Raw genomic sequence first — 18,078 nt, 5'->3', positions numbered from 1 at the left:
CATTATTTGAAACTTTCATAAAAGCATTTATTTAATTAGCATGCATCGTAACATTTTTATGGCATTTGAAATGATGAGTAATTTGATTTGTCTGTTACACATAAGTTTTTAAATTAACAATTTCAACTAAAGTTTCTTACAATCTAATGTTGAAAACGGCGATGAAAATCTAATGGCTGAAACAACTTTTCCCGGAGGTTATCGATACCTAGCAATATTGTTTTCCGTTTGAATGTTTTTCTGTAGATCTGGCAATTCCGGCCCATCCGATCTGTATCAGGCACATTTTAAATCGAATTTCACACGGGAAGAAAACCAAGGAGGAAGGCGCTTCCACCGGAACGCTCTACACATAGCTTGAAGTTTCGGAAATGAAAAAAAGGTCTTGATACAGCTACATGTATATATTATCCTCCACACGATCTAGAAGAAAAAAATAGAATTATAACCTATTTACAAATTGATGATTTCGTTAACCATTACCTACTCAAAATCTGGCCACTTCAAATAAAACGACGCATCACTACTAAGCACTAGAAGGTTTGCTCAATTAGGAGGTGGCTTCCTCACTAGCAAATACCTGAAATACATTCAAATATATTCAATTAATTACAGTCAGCTGTTAAACTTACCCGGCAACTTTGAAGCATGAAACCTACATTAGCGCAATCTTCCACCGGTAAGCAATTTCGCTAAACGCTGTCACACAAATTCCGACGATTTGGAAGATAATGTTTCTCGTACTTGTAGAAATTCATCGTTGCCACTTGGTCGGTAATCCAAAAGCCTCCTCCACATCGATATCGATGAAAGAAAATCGGACAGATCCGACTGTTTCTGCTGCTTCTGATGTAAGCCTAATAATAAGGAAAAGTTGATTTCTGGGGAAAAAGGGTTTGGAAAAAAAATCTTACCTCTATCAACGCATTCCTTTCGGACATAATTTCATTCAATCGATCACTGGTGCTTCTGGTACAGAACCGAATGCCGCAACGAAACACCCGGTCGGAAATTGATAGAACTCGTAGCTACGCACAATCTTCTCCGATCTATTGGTGTATATTTGCACACGGGTTGTGCAGATGCTGCCGCGGGTTTTTGTCGTTCGAATAATTTTGTTTCTACCTGAAACAACAGTTCAGCACTTCACCGAACGCCAGAAGTCGTTTACCGAATCTACGGAGTGGCTTGTTCTGACGTAAAACTCAGAATCAAAACAAAACAAATAATGCGCGTTCCGTTTTTTTCTTTCTATTTTCAACACCATGGGATGCCAAGCACACTGAAATTAGTTGACAGCACGTAATTCCACGACACGTAATTTTTTGCCGACCTGTAAAACTACAGCAAATGTCATGCTCCTTTTTGTTACAGGTCATTTGCTGTAATATTAAAGGTTTTTGCATTTGCATTTAAACGAATCAATTGAATATGACGTGTTTTTTTTGTTACATGTTCTATTATGTTAAATGCAACCATTTTCAATGACACGTAATAGTCATTATTTTTTTCTGTGCAAGATACTGGAAGAACTCCACTTTCTGAACCTGTTGTCCAGCTACCACAAAATTGGAACGATGTCCTGTGTTGATTTACATCGACTTGGTCTTTCCGACATTGATTTTGAGACCTGCTGCCTTGGAGTTTTCGGTGAGGTCGTCGAGTTTGATCTGCATGTCTTGTTGTCTTTGGGCGTGCAAAACAATATCGTCGCCAGGTCAAGGGCGTTCAGTTGTTCCACTGTTGAAGGATTCCGGAATAGGTTCGTACAAGACACCGTCGTACAAGACTTTGCACGAAAATGCCTCGTACTGTGCTTCGATGAGATGGACAAGTTCCGCTGGGACTCCTCGTCGTCTTAGAGCAGCCCAGATGTTTTCGTGGTTCAGTCGGTCAAATGCTTTTTCGAAAGTAGCTGTACAACGTATGCCCTTTTCACCTCTGGTTTCTCCAACCGGCGGACGTCGTATCGACACCCGACTTCCTCCTCGCGCAGTTGGACACGCGCAACTCTCAGTCGTATTTAGAGTGTCCATTTCCCGACCATTTTCTCGTTCCCGGGAATCGGGAAATCTGGTGGCCCGTTTCCCGGGAATTCCCGGGATCCCGGGAAATATTAAAAAACATGTAAAATATACGCACTTCGATTCAAATATACAAAGCTTATCAAACCTTTCATGCATAAAAGCCTATAATTTGTTCAAAATGTACACTTCATAATATTTTTTCAACTTATTTTTATCAAATAAATCGAACTGTGATGAATTGTGAATGATAAATTAAACGAACTATAAAATAACCTGAATAAGTCCAATGAAGAATTCATCCATGCAATTAGGGGTTGATAAAAAAAATTATGTATTTATTTGTTTGATTATTTCAACCTTTTTCGTTTGCTTTGCTTATTTGCACTTCATATGAAAAAAAACTATGTATTCTTAATTTTGAGGTTTTGAAGTTCATCTGGCTTTCAAAGTCAAAGGGAAACAAGTGCATGAATTTTACATTTGAGAAAACACAAACCATGTACCTGTTGCGCGATTTTTTATGTATTTTTCGTACAATGAATACGGCGTGGAAATACATATAATCTTTTTAAACTAATCTATTTGAATAAAAAAAAATGCACCAAATAGCTGCAAAATGTAAACTTTTATTCAAAAAGGAAAATAAGAATGATTTCGAAGGCTTTCAGGCTTTTTCAGAGAAATAATTTTATACATGTCGGGAATTCTCGGGAATGAAAATACGATTCCCGGGAATCGGGATTTCCCGAATTTGTCAAATTCCCGGGAATTCCCGCTCGGGAAATCCCGGGACGGACACTCTAGTCGTATTTCGCCAAGGACGAGGTGATGGTCAGATGCTATGCCTGCGCTTCGTCTGTAGCGGACATCTAGAAGGCTCCTTCTCCATTTTCGGCGGATGCAGATGTAGTCAATTTGATTTTCTGTTCGGCCATCTCGGGATACCCAAGTGACTTTATGTGTTGGTCGATTGGGGAAGAGCGATCCACCGATCACCATGTTGTTGTTGCCGTGTTGTTCGTCAAACAGCTCTCCGTTTTGGCTCATCTGTCCTAGGCCATGGCGCGCTCAAGGTCCTGATTGTCGGAGCCAATCTTTGCGTTGAAGTCACCCTAATGGATTTGAATGTCACCCTTCGGAATTTTTTCTACCACGTTGTTCAGCTGACAGTAAAACTGCTCTTTCTCCTGCAAATCGGCAATATCAGTTGGCGCATAACACTGGACCATTGTAAGGTTTCTAACCAGTGTTTTAAATCTGGCAACGATTATTCTTTCGTTTATAGGTTCCCATCTAATGAGAGCCGCGTAGGCCTGCGGGCTTAGCAGGAAACCAACTCCTTGTTCTCGAGTAGCATGTTCTCCTCGTATGCCAGAGTAAAGCAGGACTTGCCCGGACTGTGTCTTGTGTCCTCCAGTGTTAGGCCAACGGACTTCGCTCAGTCCCAGAATTTCAAGCTTGAAGCGGCTAGCTTCTCTAGCAAGTTGAGCCAGCTTGCCTTTTTGGGCAAGGGTTAAAACGTTCCAAGTTCCAATTCGTGTCCGTTTTTTCATGCTAAAAGTCGTCGCCAAAGTTCCAGGTCGGTAATTTCTTCGAATTCCGTCACAATTTTATGAATCGGGAGCAGTAGGTTGTTATCCAAAAGTCCCTATCCCGCGATGGGGCTGCCATCTTGGGCTTAGCTGGCGGGAGCCGCATATCGTAAATTCAGCCACTTGCTGCGAGACAGACGCTGTTTGAGCCGCCCCTGACCTGGAGAACAGACGCTCGGTTGTTGTTGCACGCCGCCCTGACCTGGGGAACAGACGCGTGCGGCCACCTTCTCAGTCTGCAGGCGACCAAAGCATCCACCGGAGTTGGGTACCCAATCTTCGCTTAGGTTACTCGCTTCCCAGCCGGCACCGCGGGGAGGTAGAGATAGGGGTTGCGAATATGAGGTGATATGACCGCTATGGGGTCTCGTGTTGCACATTATCCACCATTTACCAGCCAAATGACAGTACCCTGAAATTAAAATAAAAAGTTGGGTTGCTGAACTCAGACAAAAAAAAATGTTAGAATGGCTGAAAACCTAGAGAAAAATAACTTCGTTGCAGTATCTAGGTAAAAGAAATGTGAGGATGGCAGTACTCAGTTAATAAAAATAAAGATACTGTTGGATGGAAATACCCGGAAAAAGAATATGGCGTGACAGAACCTCAGACTGAAAATGGAAACTGCTGGGTGGCAAAAGTTACAAAACAAATACTAAAAGGATGGCTGGACTCTTTAAAAAATAATTGAGTGGACTCATACAAAAACAAAATTGAAGTTAAAAGTGATGTTTTTTTTTGTGCTAAGTTTAAAAAATTGACAGAAACAAGTAAAAATAAATCGGGTGGGGTCGAGTGTAAATAAAAAAAAAAGAACCAAGTTGAACCTACACATAAAATATAAGGGTAATAGGATTTTAGCAAAAAAAAAAGAAATGGCAAAGATGGTTGATGATAAACTGGCATGACTCAAAAAAAATGTGTGGAAGTATCGAGGAAAAAAAACATCTAATAGGGTGACAAGTCACTGTAAAAAAATGAATTTGGCTGGGTGGCAGAACTAGAAAAGAAAAAAATAGAGTAGCGGTGCTCACTGGAAAGCCAATTGAAAATAATTATGATACACAGAAGAAAATTGTGTTAGGGTGGCGGAAAAAAGGAAAATAAGTCGATTAGAACTAGAAGAAACAAAGACTTTACTAACTGATTGAAATACAAAAAGCAAACAAAATTGATCGTGCGGCAGAATCAAATAGAAAAGAAAATTGTTTGGTGGTAGTCTTCTTGCAAAGAAAAACATAATAGACAACCCAAAATGAATTTGAAATGTTGTTTATGAGAAAGGAAAATTTAACAGAAGGTGGTAGTTTATAAAAGATTTATTTTGAATACCATGTACCTATCGGATTTTTTAACTAAAAGAATCAAATTGATGGACATTTCTTTTGAGTATCAAAAGCAAAATAACGATAAAATTTTTAAACTCAATGTTTTGATAATTGCTAAGGAAAAATCAACCAAAATAAATTTATACTGAACAATATTTATCTAGTAAATCTACATTATAGCACGTAAAATACAAATTTAAAATGTGCTATGTTGAATGCAATTGAATAGAATTTGAATAGAAGAGTACAGAATTATGGTTAAATTTTATTCGTCGAGCATTTGTATGCTTGAAGGACAGCAACAACGTAATGAGTTGTTTTTTCGTCCTGTGATGACTAGATAAGGTTGCAAACATGCATAACTGAGGGAAGAAAGTTGCTAAATACGAGTAAATCTGGTCTGTCACATTTGATTCGTTTATGAAGTGCTTTATTGTGGTTTCATTAAGAAAAATAAAAGACACCTCAATTAGATTGAGTTAGTCTGTTGTTTCGTATTTTTTAAGGCTCAGTAACAGGAATAACGAAGATAGTGAAAATTATTAAAAATCTACAGAGTTAAAAATTTTCAGATTTGAATTATGTATATAAAGTTTAAAATAATTTTCTTCTTAATTGTTTGATAACCTATACTCGGAAAACTTCATTGACAGGTTCTTTAGAAACCGGTTATTACAAGATTTTTTGTTAAAGTAGGACGATTGTTCTAAACATCTAAAACACTCTAGATTCACCAGTTTTATTAAATACTAGAGTAGAGTAGTAGGCGAATGTGGTAGATAGATGCTAGAGAATGGAATCATGAACAGACTTAACATTCCTTGTTGGTAATGCTTTGAACGACGCATACTTGGACAACGGTTGAATATGTAGCAATGAACTGTGGCAAAGAAATACTACTGCAATAGCGCGTTTGATTCAATTTATGATTGGCGGAATGTATATTGTTTGTAGTAGTAAGCTTGAAGAAACAGCACAATGTATCACTACTACATCAATAAAGCGTGCATGAGAAATTTGGTGGGAGTTGGATGACGGTTGGTCGAGTCAGTCTTTGAACTAGTTTTAGACCGAAGTGATGTGTTCTCCATCCGTGAATTCCAAAGATTAAAATTTGGAATTGCAGCTACGACATAAAGTTGTTTTGAATTGCAGTAAAATTGTGTAAAGCTCAATATTATATCCCACTGTACAATTACGCAATCTTTCATGCTTGCGATCTATGATGACATATTATTTCCATGAAAGGTCGTGCAGTAATTGTAAGAACATCGTATAATGGATTTTAAACAATCTGCAGATTTTCAAATTGTTTAACAGTACAGTAAATAGCTAGCTAAGATCGCACAGCGCTGAATACAATTATTGATTGTTATAGAATCGTCTATGAGATAGGTCTAAGTTGTATTTCAAAAAAAGGCATCTATAAATAGATTTGGAGTCCGAAATGATGCAGTCAGTGGTATTTTATACGATCAACTGATTTTTAAACGGAACTCTCAACTGTATATGAACAAATTTGCTTGTTTGTATCATTATGAAATGGCGCCGAAGAAGTATCGAAAGACAGGGATCGGAACGTTGTAAGTTCGAGACTGAGGAAAAAGAGACACATAAAGTTGTATATGGTTAAATTTTTTTTTCGCAGTAAACATTAAATTCTATTGTATTAATGTTCACGGCGATTCATAGTAAAATCGTAATAAGGGAAAAATATAATTGCTTTGGGATACAGTAACAATAAATTGTATTACATGGCGAAGAAAGTTGTACAAACCTCAGGCTACCTGCAAAAGGAAATTGTAATCAAATCGTAGGGCAGGCAATAGTAAGTTGTAAGTTGTACAATCCTAAGATTTTATGCAAAGCTAAGTTGCTATCAAATTATTGAAAACGCAATACAAAGCTTTATATTTTCAAGGTGAGCAGAATTTGGTCCGTATATTGCCCCCACATTGGTACGTACAGGCTCATATAGAATATTCTATGCAACTTTTCCAGATTGTACAAAAGTGTGTATATCTCAGAAACAGAACTGAAATATACAGACCAAAATGTTCACTGGGTTGTTCTTTTTGTTATTTCTCATAGAAAATGTCCGTTTTTTTTAAATATCCAAAAATTATCAAATGATGACCATAAATATAACACAAAAACTATACCTATACAATGGAAAAAAGTTTAACTTTCATATAAAACAACGCATTTGCTTTTAAATGCTATCATTTTATCAGGATTGGTGTTTGTTTGCGAGTCCTCTAAAAAACAGATATTTCAAAACTTTAAAACTACATTTTAAGTATTATAAAAATATCTCCTACTACAAACCAAATTAAGCATATTTAAAAATCAATTTATAGGTTTTCAAACGTAGAAAACAGTTTTCAGATATTTTATCTTCAGACTTAGTTAATGATGATTATCTGCAAAAATTTCATGTTGATCAAAGTTACCCCAGTTTACGGTACGTTGATTTTGAGCCAATTTTCATCACAGAATCTGTGTGACCGAACACAGATTTTTGGAAATATTTCAAATATTTCAGCGATTTTTTTTTAAATTTTGTACATTTTAAAAAAGTTATAATTTCCTTGACAATATAAAAATTCATATTTTACTTTGTTTTTAAAAAGCCCTGATAAGATTGTTATTTTAATTGATTTTCTTAAATAAAATGCGAAAAAAAAACTCAATTTTTCATGACTTTTTAGTGAAATTTTTGTTATTTCCATCACAGAATTTCTGGAATTAATCACAGAAAGTCTGATTTTAACGGCCTTAAGGGCCTGAAATAATACTTATCTCATGTGAAATTTTCTCAGGAGTTCAAATCTGCCGTCGGATTTGACCAGAGCCATCTTAGTGCAATGTTTGGGTTAAACCCCCCATGAGGTTTCAAAAGCCAAGCGAAATGTTCTTCTCTAAACTCAAAATTTTAAATTCTCAATCAAATTTTGATAAACGATTAAAATTGTTAAGGTGTAACAATCTCAACTCAGAACCAAAGTCAAATCCTCGAAATATTATTCTAGGTCACAATTCTACTACAGTTTTTCAAAAAAAAATCTTCATTGTTGATAAAAAATTAATCCCAAATATTGAATTTAAAAAAGATAAGACTCAGCTTGCCAGATTGCCAAGATTGCCCAAATGTTTTGTCCATTGATAGGCGAAATCAGACAAAAATTTGAATTTATTCATTAGAAATATAACATATTTTGCGTCCTAATTTTTTGCGCAAATTTCATCAAAATTTACATGAACGATTTTTGAGAAACTTAAAACATGATTTATAATCGATTGATGTGTTTTGGTAAAAAAAAACTGGTTTTTAATTGCTTTTCTTCATGATTTTTATTAAATAATTTTCATATTGATGGATATTGGGAAAAATAATCCGAAACTGCACGGCCCGGATATAAGCGGAAACATATCTGGAAAGCTTAGGTTAGAATAATTCTGGAATTTGCGGAACCAAATTGGCTTAAAAATATCAAAATAGGATGTCTGGTATTAGATTTCGAATTCTTTATTCAGTTTTTTTTGTTACGGAAATCCAGTTTGGATTATGATTGGGAAAAGAAACCTGATTCAAATCTTGGTTTTACTTTTGACTCATCAATTAAATGCATTTTCCATAATTGAAACTCATCATATTGGAATGTGATAAAAATTAAAGTTATGGCTATTACAACTTTTTAACTTTTAATTCTTTCGCAGAATTGGAACTTAAGAAGAAAGTTTCATAATGCTGACTCAGAATTGAAAAATCCGAGACAGTTTCATCATTCGCAATTTTCACTTATTTGGATTTACAAATTTCAGCTGAAGAAAGAATTCATATTAAAAGGTGAAAATTCACAATTCAAACTAGAGATTTCTGGTTGAGGGTTTTGATACAAATTTTGATTGTTGGTTCATAATGAAAAGAAATTATTATCTGGAATTTATGTTAAAAAATTCGTAGTCATATTCGGAATTCAGATATTGCACTCAAGTTCAAAAGGCAGGATTCAGATCCGTTATTCAAATAAAAAAATCAGATTCAGGTTCAGCTCGAAGTTAAACCTTAATCAAGATAAGCATATCAATGTGAGAATTTCATTCAGAATTCATCAAAACCGCTTAGTTTATCAATTGTAAATTTTTTTTACTAAAATTCTAAACTTTAATCAAGTTAACAAGAGCAGAACCGCAATCATAATCTCTTACTTTTATTTCTAAATATTTTTAAGTTTGAGATGAAGAGGTTATTACTTTTTATCTTAAGATGATGCAAATAGTTCCTTTCTTAAATTAAACCCTCTAAATTCATTATTTTTAAAGTTGAATCTTTATAAATTATAAAAATTGCATTTCTAGGATTTAATTTCGAAAGTATGGATTCAAAAAAAATACCTAAGTATAATTGTTAATTAACTCAAAGCTGAATAAGTATACAGAATGTACGCATTTTTATTATACTTTTTGAGTATGACTTGTTCAATCCAAACCCGCCCCCCCCCCCCCTTAAGCCAAATTTTCCTACGGCCTCGATATAAGTTATAGTTGTTTGAAGTTAAAAAAAAAGTTATTTGACACATTCCGACACGTTTAGCGTTAAATAAATACAAAAATCATTTGAAAGAAATAATTTACAGATAAAAAGATTATAAGAATCTTACTGATTTGCGCCTTTTACCCCATGAAGATTTAAGATGGATCGACTAATGTATGCAAATGATATTAAACTTTCGTAAATAATCGATCAGGAGAGAAAATAAAAGTTACATCAAGATGATATATTTTAATACTCATATGTTTCTATCAAAAAGAGTTATAATTTAGTACTTCGATATAACTTAGTTCTTTCGATAATAAAATCAGGCTCCTTGTTCGTTTTGATCGGGTTTGATTCATGAGAACAGAAGATTCTTGCTCACACCTTCTTCGCGTGAGATTTCAGTTGCGAGAGGAATATTTTCTCTCAGATACAAAATAAAACTGTGTAAAATTGCGTGAAACTCGGAATCTGACAAGGATATGGATGATTGGAAAATAATCTCTTGTAAAAGAAATTAATTAAAACAAATCATTTAAAAAAGGAAATCAATATGCATTTTGAAATTTGAGACTCTTCGGCGCCAATTGTTTGATAGTTAGAAAAAAAAACGCCCATAATCATAAATAAGAAGAACAGACTCCGTTCATTTTTGGGAACACGCTCATAAGTTTTGTGTTGCCCGAATCGATCAATTTTTTTTGACACTTTTTAATTTTAATTCAAAACAATTCATAATTCGCCTTAAATTCATTAGATTTGCTGAATGATATAAGTTTTAAGCAGTAAAAAAGAATAATATTCAGCCAATCTAATAGATTTATTACTCATATTATATTTAACATTAGGCTGGAACAAATATCAATTTCTTCTTTTGTCACCCCCCCCCCCCCCTCGAAATTTCCAAAAAACCCGAAGGGGGGAATAAATAAAGTTTGAAGTATTTTATGTAATTTTCGACAAAATATTCAAATATCCAAAAGATTACAAGACAAAAATACAAATTTTGGATGATGGAAGTTTTTTCACCTTTTGTATTCTTGATTTTATTGAATTATTCGATAAAAAATTACTTGATTTATATGTTTTGTGCAATGATATAGTATGCAATTGAGTTGCATACAAGCTTTCGTGAAATTTAATCCAATTTATTTGTTTTTCGCATTATTTTTTTTGCCCCCCCCCCCCCCCTCGCGATGTTCCAACTCCGAGTGACAAAAGAAGGATTTGAAATTTGTTCCGGCCTTATTTTGGGTAATTTAAAATAAACAAAAACATAGAAAAGGGACTAGAAACGATTTTTTGGAATGTTGTCAAAAACGAAAGGTTTAGCATGAATGTTGTCAAAACCGAATGGGCTGTGTATATGCTAAGTATTCTAGATCTCCCTGTAGTAAACGGGCAGTAGGGTGGCAATGGATTTATGGGAAAAATTTCGTGATCGAATTTTGAAAACCGACCATGTAAATTTTGAAGATTGGCCAAAACTGACCTGTTAAAAATTTATGCTCAATTGGATTTGATTTGGGGGTGACTTTCATAAACTACCTAAGGAGAGATCAAAGGGAATCGAAAAAATTCACATTTTGAATTTTGATGCCAAACGTCGAGATCTCGATGTAATCTCGAAGAAGAATCTATCCCCAAAAATGGACTTTCTTGATTTTTTTTTCGGAAAACCGGCCGCTTTTTTGAAAAACCGACTAAGACCCAGACAGTTGATTTTTTGGCCAATTTTCCAAGCCATTTGACATCAATATTTAAATTTCGATTTTCTCGATTTCCTTTGGCCCCCCTGGTGTTATTTTTGGGGGTAAAAAATCGAAACTTCGAGCGCTTTGAGGCACCCGATTTGGATGCCACCCTAAAAAAGGTCGAACACGAATTATTGTGACACATTCAACAGGGCATAACATTTTTACCATTGGATAAAATTCAACCAAATTTTTCACACTTTCTCATTGATGTGTATTGTTTACATGCTATCAAACTCGAGATCGTGTTTTTCGATTCAACGGAAACGGAGGTGGACCAACGCGAGTCGAGATTCTTCCCAAACATCTGAAATTTCCTGACCTATCGCACCGGCAGTTGGAAAAAATGTTGAACATTCACCATTTAATCGTTTCCAGAGTGATGAAGGCTAAATTTGGCTGGATTTGGCTAAAAAGATCGGCATGTCGCAGACCTACGTCCAGAATGCAAAGAAGAGAGCTGGACTACATACATACAAGGTACAGAACTTCCCAAACCGCGATGGGCGGCAAAAATCGACGGCTAAAACTCGGTCACGGAAGATCTACGAGAAGATGCTGACAAAATATGGCTGCTGTGTGATGGACGACGAAACGTATATTAAAGCCGATTTTGAGCAAATTCTGGGGTTGGAGTTTTCCAATGGCAAGAGCAAGTTCGATGTGGACGAAAAGTTTAAGAAGAAGAAAATGTCGAAGTTCCCCTCCAAATATCTCGTTTGGCAGGCCATTTGCTCTTGCGGACTGAGGACAAAGGTCACAGTAAATGGCGAGATCTACAAATCTGAGTGCCTCGAGAAGTGCCTTTTGCCGTTCTTGGAGCAGCACGACAAAGCTCCACTATTTTGGACAGATTTGGCATCATGTCACTATTCTAAAAGTGTCCTGGAGTGGTAGGAGGCCAATTCTGTACATTTTGTTCCAAAGGGCATGAACCCGTCAAACTGTCCGGAGCTGCGCCCGGTTGAGCAGTAATGGGCAATAATGAAGCGGGAATTTCGGAAGAGCAAAAAGACAAACATTCTTCTAAACATTATAAGATAATTGGCATGACATTTTTGGTGTCGGTGTCGTTTTTTTTTTTTCATTTTCTGTCATTGCACATTAGAATAGTCTTATAAAGGGTGATACGGTCAAAATTTGGTCAAGGGAAAACGCGTGTAAATCGGTGATATCGTTTATTTAAAAAATCTAATTCAATTTCTTTTAAAGTTTAATTAGTATAAAATCAGGAAAAATATTCAGTTAGGGTTCCGCTTTTCCAAATCCGAATTGCCGGGCCTTACGCTTAATCCCTGCCATCAGATTTTGTACAGCCACCTTGTCCAGCATCTTCGCCGCAGAAAGCCAGTTTGCCTTGAACTGCTGCTCGTCCTTAGCAGTTTTCTGGTCTTTTTTAGGTTCCGCTTTACAATAGCCCAGCATTTCTCAATTGGGCGGAGCTCTGGCGTGTTGGGAGGGTTCTTGTCCTTGGGAACCACCTGCACGTTGTTGGCGGCGTACCACTCCATGGCCTTTTTACCGTAATGGCAAGATGCCAAATCCAACCAAAATAGTACGGAACAACCGTGTTTCTTCAGAAAAGGCAGCAGTCGTTTATTCAAACACTCTTTCACGTAAATTTCTTGGTTGACAGTTCCGGAAGCTATGAAAATGCTGCTTTTCCAGCCACAGGTACAGATGACTTGCCAAACCAGATATTTTTTCGCGAACTTTGACAGTTTCATGTGCTTGAAAATATCTGCTACTTTTCCCCTTCCTTTTGCCGTATAAAACTCCTGTCCCGGAAGCTGCTTGTAGTTGGCTTTGACGTAGGTTTCGTCGTCCATTATCACGCAGTCAAACTTCGTCAGCATCGTCGTGTACAGCCTCCGGGATCGCGCTTTGGCCATCGTATTTTGTTTATCATCGTGATTTGGAGTCACTACTTTCTTGTTAGTCGATAGTCCGGCTCGTTTTTTGGCTCAATGCACGGTTGTTGACGATACACCCAGCTTATTTGCGGCATCTTGGAGAGAGAGGTTAGGGTTTCGCTTGAAACTACCGGCAACTCTCTTTGTCGTCTCAGTGGCTTCCGGTTTTCGATTTCCCCCCGATCCAGACTTCCTGGCTGTCGATAAACGTTCCCCAAACACTTTAATTACATTTTTAACGGTTGATTTGGCAACTTTTAGCGATTTTGCCAGCTTTGCGTGCGAGTAGCTCGGATTTTCCCGATGCGCGAGCAAAATTTTGATACGCTGCTCTCCTTTCTTGGACGGCATTTTGACAACTGTAGAGTGCATTCGAAAATCAAAATAGGAGCAACATTCTACACACACACACACACACCTTCAAAATGAGGGGTGTTCAATGCAAAATTGAAAGAAATACGTCAAGTTGATATTGACCAAATTTTGACCGTATCACCTTTTAAATATGAGGCATATAATTCCATCAATTTTATAAAAGTATCTAGCCAAATTCGAGGTTGTTGAACCATATATAATCTTGATAAATTTAACTTTTTTGATGGATACTAATTTGAAGCGTTAATTTCAAAACGGCTCTTGTTCATCAGTAGAAAAATCACGTTGAATTAGGTATTCAAAAACTGATTCATCCGTCAGGCAGTAAGATGGGTACGCAGGTATAAAACTCACCTCATTCTCACTTCGGACTGTGCCAACGATTCTTTAAAACATTCGATTTACTTTTCATTTTAAGCTCTCTAGTAAGCATTCATAGTATCGCTCAATTTAGTTGAGTTTCAATAGATGTTGAGTCGTTTTCACGCATTAACGAACATCCGGCTCCACGTACCCTCTATGCATTTTAACTAGCCACCGTCTTCAATAATGCATTTGTTTGTTTCTGAAACCGACCCACGAGTCACAGACCTACGAGGGAAATCTTGGGGCAATTGCTCGAGTTCAATCACGAGGCTCAACCAACCGACCGGAGCGCTCTAATCTTCACACATTCAGCTTCGATGGTGAGAGAGAAAAAAAAATGCCCCGGAAGGATCCGACGGACGTGGTCGCGTGTTTTCGAACGAGATGCTGTTATGGCTGTCGCTAACGGCTCGGTTTTCAGTTGAACTGAAACTATAAGGGCAGCTGTTATGGCGGAGAGGCGAATGAGATGCAATGAGTCGCTAATTGATGTCCGCCCTTCCATGTGTCCGACATCGTGCACAAACTGTCAAGCCTAAGCTGCTCCACTGATTTCATCCCACGGTACGGCAGGATAAAAGTGTGTCAATCTTGACAGTCACTTCCATAAGACTTTCGAAGCCCAATTGCCGAAAGAAGTCATTGAACCCGCATGACTTGGCAAATGTTTTCTATGAAATGTTGTTTACAATTTTTGCAGTGCCAAGTAAATGTACACAGTTGACACGCCTTGCTTGCTAGGCTCAATAGCGTATCAATCTGGGGAGACGTGACTCAGAAATGAGCGAGCACAGCTGCTGCTCTCTATTTAGATTCACTCACATTTTGTGGCCGGTCTTGGGTGATTCGGAAACGTGACCTCGTTGCACGCTATTTTCTCAGGCAGTGGCGATGATCTGTTGGGTTAGAAATCTGGCCCACAAATCGCTGATATCAGCGCGATGTAGGTGTTATTTACAAAATATAAATCTTAATCGTATTGCAATTTACGAAATTGAAAATAGGCAAAATAAACTTCCGATTAAATTGGATAGATAGCGATCCATACGCTTGGAAGAAAACAAAATTGCGGATGTTGTCTGGTCTACTGAGTACCGGGCTTGAAAATGATCAGATAATTTTGAATAATTTTAATTTAATTTTGCTTTGTTAATTTCAAACATATTTTGAACTGAAGTTTTCGTTTCCGAATAATCAAGGATGTCAAGGATCTGAGTAATTTTTGCGGCATTCTATGGAAATTGGGGCTTATCTAAGGCAACATCGTTGTATCATTTTGGGGATCCTTGCTGACTAATTTGTAGCTCAAAATGATCGATTTTCACTTAAATTTGGGATTAAAAATATAGATGATTTCATTACATTAATATTGATGAGAATCATATCGTCAGAACTATAAGGTGCCATGGGATACCTTCGAAGAACATAAAAATTCTTGATAAAGCTTTGGGCTTGACGAACCAAAGCATTTGACCAAAAATAGCTTATATCAAGATTCCTCAGTCTTCACTCTTACGGAAACCGAGAGACAGAAAAAATAATCGCTACCATCATATTTGGCGGCAGAAATGCAACTTTGCGGCTTAAACATAAAGATAAAAAATTTCAATTATAATTTTTTTTGAATTTTATATGTTTTTTCCAATTTTCGGATTTCTGTGCACCATCATCGATGGTCGTTGACCTGGTATAAAGCGCCCTTGCTCCCTTTTGGAAAGAAAAGTACATAGAACAGAAAAAACGTATTAAGTAGTGCCAAGAAACCATTTGAAATTTACTCTTCCAAAAGATATCACGGTAAAAATGAGAAAATGTCAAAAATAAAATAAAACTATTCCAGGAAATGTCCATGAATATCTTCAAACAAACCTATTTAGTTTTCTGTTTCCACTGAATTCAGAAAAAATGAATGATTGACAAAAACTTATCTGGATTTTCTGGTGTAAGGTAAATTCTGCATTCCCAGGCGTTTTTCTCTCGCCAATCACAGCAATAATTGGTTTCCATGATCGGTTTCCTCTTGAGTTGATTACCGGACAGCCCAAGGAGCAAATAGCAAAAGGCATTTTTTCAAAATTGTCGACATCTTTAATTATAAAACGATTACATGATGCACGTACGGTCAACAAATCTGCATCCTTCGGAGATATCCCAAGCAACCAAAAGTTCGGATAACATTCCTCTACAAGGTTTGATCAGCTTAATCGAGTCTGCTTATACTACTTCTTTTCAGCTCAACTTTTAAGTAGCTAGACAAATTTTAAAGTTGACAAAATGTTCGCATAAATCGCAAAATAACTTCTAACCAACTTCAAAGTTCACTTTATAAGCAGCACAAAAAATCGAAAAAATTACTCTTTCGCTCCCTTTCAATGGCTTCTTAAGTCCGCTAATTTGATTCATATAAATCTCAACCATATTTGTTACTAACTCACGTTACTTTATATGCTAGTTTAATGGCAAAGCGGTGAACGTTAGATGATAAATTCTTGATAGAAGAATTAAAGATCGAAAAGAAATGACGGATAGATAAAGCAGACGCTTAGTAGAAGAAAATTTACAGGTGTTGAAATTGAGCCAAGAGCATATTACAATACAAGCAATACAACAATACAAGCGGCACTTCAAGAGACATTTGGTCATTTTTTATTAGCTTTACGACTTAGGCATCTATTTGACGAAACTTTTGTGATTTTTCTCTAAAGATTTTGTATGTGTAATGTGTAATTCGATATTTCTACCCGTGTTTCATATCGTCGAACAAAAATCTCAACCTGTTTCCAGCCAATCTACTAAATATTTGTTTCAGTTGGTCGAATGCTCAAGCTGCTAGTCCACTCGAAGTGTCTCTCTAGTCTATTTAGTTGCCAGCTGAACACACCCACATGGGAATCGCCCTTCTAAGCAACTAGCGACTAGTCGAGCAAAGCAAACAACAACTGTGTCAAGAGCATTGGAAACAGTTTGCGACCGAGGCTGACCAGACGAGTGAACTAGCGACGCGGCTTAGAGATTGCTGCTTACTCCGGAGCTCTCTTCAAGGGAGTTTCCTGTTTGGGGATAGGGAGTAAGTAACGCTGAGCTACATATGAGCACGCTGCTGAGTGGCAACACGTGACTCGGGGCCCTCATTGGACATTCCGTATTCCTATCATCAACCCGGGCAGGCAGCGCGGCGATGAGTTCGAGGCAAAACGATGACGATGCGGCGCGAGGTGATCGGCGCACATTGCAGCAGACGAATCGCTGCCAACGGCTTGCACACTGGATTCGTGGAATCGGAACACAGATGTTTGATTTATTTGAACAATTTTTAGCGGCAGCTCTTGAGTTGGTTGGGCTCTTTGAAATAAAATTATTAATTGCTTGAATGAGTTTTTATAATTTTTTCCTCGAATAGATACGTATTTCTTATAAATAAAAATACCAACTAGTGTATTTTTTAAAAGATTTCAGTTAGTGACCCATTCCAAGCACCCCTCAACTGGAGAACACTTTTTTATTTTTCATTATTCAAAAATAACTTGCACACTGGCAGAAAGCTTATTGAAACTCATTTTCCATCAAAAGATATTCAGTTATCTCTTGAATTGTGTGTTTTATCGTTGAAATTGAATAAATTTAAGATGATAATATTTTTTTTCAACAATTATTTCTGATTTCAAACATAACTTTGTCACAAATCTAGCTAAGTCAAAAAATTATTGCAAAATTATGTTTAAAAAGCCATTTATTAAATGTTCACTGCTAGTTTAGCTTTAGAATTAATGTTAATGGTATCTATTTTTAAGCGTTTTGACGTCACGAAAATTCTATTGATGTTCAACTCATGATTCATTAATATTTCACCTATTGTCACCTATTTCACTCGCTATAGCGCGGTTGTTTTAAAACGTCTCTAATAAAAACATAAAAAGTGTGGTTGTTAAACATCTGGTTCAAGAATTAATAAACTATCATAGAAATGGAATCCTCATCGTTTTTTTTTTGAAAATGTCTTTATAAATCACAAAGCAGGTAGTGATCTGTCATTTGAATTAAAATCTTGATTAAATGTTAAGTTCTTCATATATTAATTTGAAAAACCCCTAATTGCTTCTATTACTTGCTGCTGCCATCATGTTCAATGAAATGAGTATCCATGAAATAAATAAAATATGATTTAAACAATAATTGAACATGG

General features: G+C 36.5%; 1 protein-coding gene and 1 long non-coding RNA gene across 4 annotated transcripts in view; one reads left to right on the top strand and one right to left on the bottom strand.

The window, feature by feature from the left end:
• LOC129757933 (uncharacterized) overlaps positions 1-18,078 on the top strand; it is a 209,106-nt gene that overhangs the window by 148,991 nt on the left and 42,037 nt on the right. The gene's annotated exons all lie outside the window — the stretch shown is intronic.
• Positions 33-1,249, bottom strand: LOC129757937 (uncharacterized). Its single transcript, XR_008739856.1, has 4 exons — positions 915-1,249; positions 660-857; positions 484-580; positions 33-423 (listed from the first exon to the last, which is right to left on the bottom strand). It is a non-coding gene; the product is annotated as an uncharacterized LOC129757937 (long non-coding RNA).

Source organism: Uranotaenia lowii, chromosome 3 (genome assembly GCF_029784155.1).
Source record: "Uranotaenia lowii strain MFRU-FL chromosome 3, ASM2978415v1, whole genome shotgun sequence".
NCBI classification, from domain to species: domain Eukaryota; kingdom Metazoa; phylum Arthropoda; class Insecta; order Diptera; family Culicidae; genus Uranotaenia; species Uranotaenia lowii.
This window is presented reverse-complemented; position numbering and strand designations above follow the sequence as displayed.